The 3,563-nt window shown below is 58.9% G+C and overlaps 1 long non-coding RNA gene across 1 annotated transcript; it reads left to right on the top strand.

The window, feature by feature from the left end:
- Window positions 1-514: 514 nt before the first annotated feature.
- LOC119037981 (uncharacterized) lies at window positions 515-2,982 on the top strand. The gene is made up of 3 exons (XR_005080326.2): window positions 515-632; window positions 2,180-2,627; window positions 2,882-2,982. It is a non-coding gene; the product is annotated as an uncharacterized LOC119037981 (long non-coding RNA).
- Window positions 2,983-3,563: the final 581 nt, after the last annotated feature.

The following is a 3,563-nucleotide window of genomic DNA, read 5'->3' as shown; positions in this document are numbered from 1 at the left end:
TGCTACCGAGGAGGAGAGAGGAGGGAGGGGTCGAGGCCTCAGCCGTGTTTTCTGCGTGGAAGTGACACGCTCCCTCCTAACAATGCTCGTGAAAAGCCATGGCGCTCTCCCCCTACAGCGGCACTTCCGCTGGACAACGCTGAATTTGCTGGTGTTTTCCAGTATTTACATTTTTCACAGTAGATCCACCCTGTGAAATTTTGTGCTCTGTGCTTGCTCGGGAGGAATCAGTTAGGGGCTGATATTTTAGCCCCACTTCGAAATGCACAGGAGATCCCAAATCCGAGCCCCTAATGGCTGAGGTGTGTAAAAGTGTGGCTGCGCATTCGATTATGAGTAAAGGCTCCATGCACACGATTAGCGTTGTTCTAGGCCTTTCTTCCTCTCTGCAGAATTCCGAGTCTCCCAGTGCGGACCTTATAAAAACACCATTAGAAACAGAGGTGTTAGCTTTTCTTCGCAGCTCCCTCAGCTGCCTTTTTTTTTTTTTTTTTTGAAGTATCCAGAGGTGTTTTTTTCAAAAGCACAGAAATTCTCCAAAGAAGAAATTGCTTGGAGATCTGTCATCACTGCTGGTACAGGAAGACCAATTTTCATAAGTGGCAATGGTAATTTCAGAAGAATAGCAATAGGTAAGTGGGACTGTGAGGGAGAAGGAGGGAGGGGGAGGGGGCCACGGAGAGGGAGCAGGGCTAGGGCCGGGAGAGAAGGACTAGAAGGTCGAGGACCGACCGAGCGTGGTGCTGAGGGGCTGACCGGGGCCCTCAGGCAGGCACGCCGTGCGAGTTTAGAAATACCAGTCCTGGCTGTACTGGTTTGTGCAATTTATCAGGAGTTCCATTCTAATTATAGAAAAATGTCCTGAAACTCTGAGACCCGGGCGGGGAGGGGTACATTTCTCTGTGGTGATGCCACCACTGACTGCTCTCTTGGGGCCCTTTCTGGAACTTCACTGTCCTCTGAACACGTCCACCAGCCTAGAGCTGCATGTGGGCCGCGTCGCCGATGGATCCAGACAGTCGGCCCCTGACATCGGAAGGTTTATTGCAGTCACATAAGCATGGGTTTTGTTTTCCGTGACAAATGGCACCTGCTTCTTTGCCAGTTGCCCAGAGGCCAACTGGAATCGAGAGCAGAAGTGGCCATCAGCTCCATGGGGAGGAGCAAACAGGAGTCTTCCATTTCCCTGACAGTGGTTCCCTCAGTGTCCAGGTGGGCCAGCGGGGAGGGAGCGGGGGGAGGGGCGAGGGGGAGGGGCGTCGACACTCGCTAAGCACTGAGCCAGCAGCCGGCAGCTCCGGCTCATCCCTCACGTTTGCTGAGCTTCCAAGACGAGCAGCTGAGGCTGCTTCAGCAACGCCTCTGACCACCTTCACAGATTCCAGAAACCAAACAGACCTGCCCAGTTTGAGGCAAGGTGCTCTCCCCTTTCACAGTTCAGCCTATTTCCGTGCCAATTGTGAGCTGCCAAACATGCAGTGGACTCCCGGCCCCCAGCTCCGCCCGGGCAAGCGGGCTCCCCTGAGCCAGGCCCTGCACCGCCGTCACCCTTGCGGGGGGGGGGGGGGGAAGCCAGGGGCTGGCAACCCCCCGGCCTCCAGCTCATCCCTGCACAGCCAGCCCCGCCTCCTCTCCCCGGGTCTTCGCTCATCGCCCGGAGTCTCATCTTCCCCGGTGCCCTCCGAGCTGCCATGGTCAGCGTGACCTTGAACCACCGGGGTCTAGCCAGGCAGACCCCTACTTAAAACCTTCCCTTAGCTCCCAAGAGGGAGATCAAATTCCTGAGTTTCATCTGAAGGCATCTCAGGGAAGTGTGACCCTGGGGCACAGCCCAGCCTCCCCTGCCACCCCTCCCCACCACGCCCTCTGCTGCCGCAGCCACACACGGACTCATACAGTCTCCCTGCTGCCATCCGAGGCTTCCAACCAAGCAGCCCCTGGGGCGCGTTGAGGGCTTGTCGGCACCAGGTAGGGGCCAGGTGTGTGGTCAGTCAACAAGACCAGTGATGCTGCTGGGGGCTGACTCCACCGCCCTGGCCCCGGGCGAGCTGCCCGCCCGCCACCCCCTGCCCCACGGGACTGAGAGGCCGTTCTTTCACATGGGGGAGGAAGTCGGAAGGCTGTCTGCGTGCACTAGACACCACACATGTGGGCGATTATAAAATGTCCTTCCTTCCAGGTCTGGCTCCACTCCCATCGCAGTCTCGCTGTCCCAGAACATGAGCGACAGGTGTTGGCAAGGAGCAGGTGAAACTGGCATCTCCGTGCGTCGCTGGCAGGAGTGTAAGATGGTGCAGCTGCTGCGGAAGCAGAGTCTGGTGGGTGGTCCATCAAAAGTTAAACACAGAGTTACCGCAGGATTCAGCAATTCCACTTCAAGGTGTACACCCAGTAGAGTTAAAAGCAGGACTCGAAGAGGTATCGGCACACCGTACCGTGGTGGCATTATCCATTCGCAGCGGCCAGTGGCAGAAACACGCCAAACGTCTGCCGGCAGGTGAGCGGGCAGACAGCCTGCCGCGCTGCCACACGACGGGACATCGTTCAGTTTAAGCTGAAGAGGGAGGGGAGCCCTGACACGAGCCACACTGTGGAGGCACCTGGACGACATTCAGCTGGTGAATGAAGTAAGCCGGGCACAGAAGGCCAAGCACCTGTAGCACCGCACCTGCACCAGGCAGCTAGGAGAGGCGGGTTCACAGACACAGAAGTCAGAGCGGTGGGTGCCCAGGGCTGGGGCAGAGGGCCCGGGGGTCGGGGCTTGACGGGGGCAGAGTGAGTCTGGGAAGATGAAAATAGCTCTGGACGTGGCTGGCGGGGGTGCTTGTACTTAACAAGGTCAAGAAGCTAAACTCTATGTGTATTTTACCCCAATAAAAAGCTGCCTGCGTAGGAGTTCTGCCTGTGACCACGAGGCAGTCAAAGGGACAGACGGACCCTCCCACCCGGAACCACCACCAGATGAAACAACTGAAGGGGAGAGACCAGCCCGCAGCTTCCGAATGTGAAACCACGGGAGGCCCAGGACAGGGGCCTTGAGACAAGGGGGACGAACGAGGTGAGCCCTCCGGCCATCACCCAGAAGACGTGCCCAGGTCACCCCGCAGGAGAGGCCGGCCGCACAGAGCTTGGGGCTCTCCCCCCACCCCCGTCCCACGAGGCAGCAGAGCCGAGAGCCCGGTAAAGGCCAAGGCTGAAACGGCAGGGCGGCGTCCTGGAGGGCAGGGGCCGCAGGGGCCGCAGGGGAGGGCAGCCGTGTGCACAGAGGGCTCGGGGCTCTGCAGAGGGCCCCCCTGTGCCGCAGAGTCCCACCGGCTCGTGCCTGTGAGGCCAGGAAAGGCCCACCAGGGGGAAACAGGCAAGATGGCCTTGGAGGCTCACAGAGGGGCAGGGATGCCATGTTTGGCTGTGTGCAGTGTGCACCCACGTTTTTGTGTGCACTATACACGGATTATTCCACCCAGCACCGGGAAGAGGACGCAGAGGATGCTGCCCCAGGGGTGGAGCCAGCATGGTCCCACGCCAACGGCCATTCTGGTCCAGCCTAACGAAGCTTGAAAGTA

This window comes from Artibeus jamaicensis, unplaced genomic scaffold (genome assembly GCF_021234435.1).
Source record: "Artibeus jamaicensis isolate MK-2021 breed Jamaican fruit bat unplaced genomic scaffold, CSHL_Jam_final contig_444, whole genome shotgun sequence".
Lineage (NCBI taxonomy): Eukaryota > Metazoa > Chordata > Mammalia > Chiroptera > Phyllostomidae > Artibeus > Artibeus jamaicensis.
This window is presented reverse-complemented; position numbering and strand designations above follow the sequence as displayed.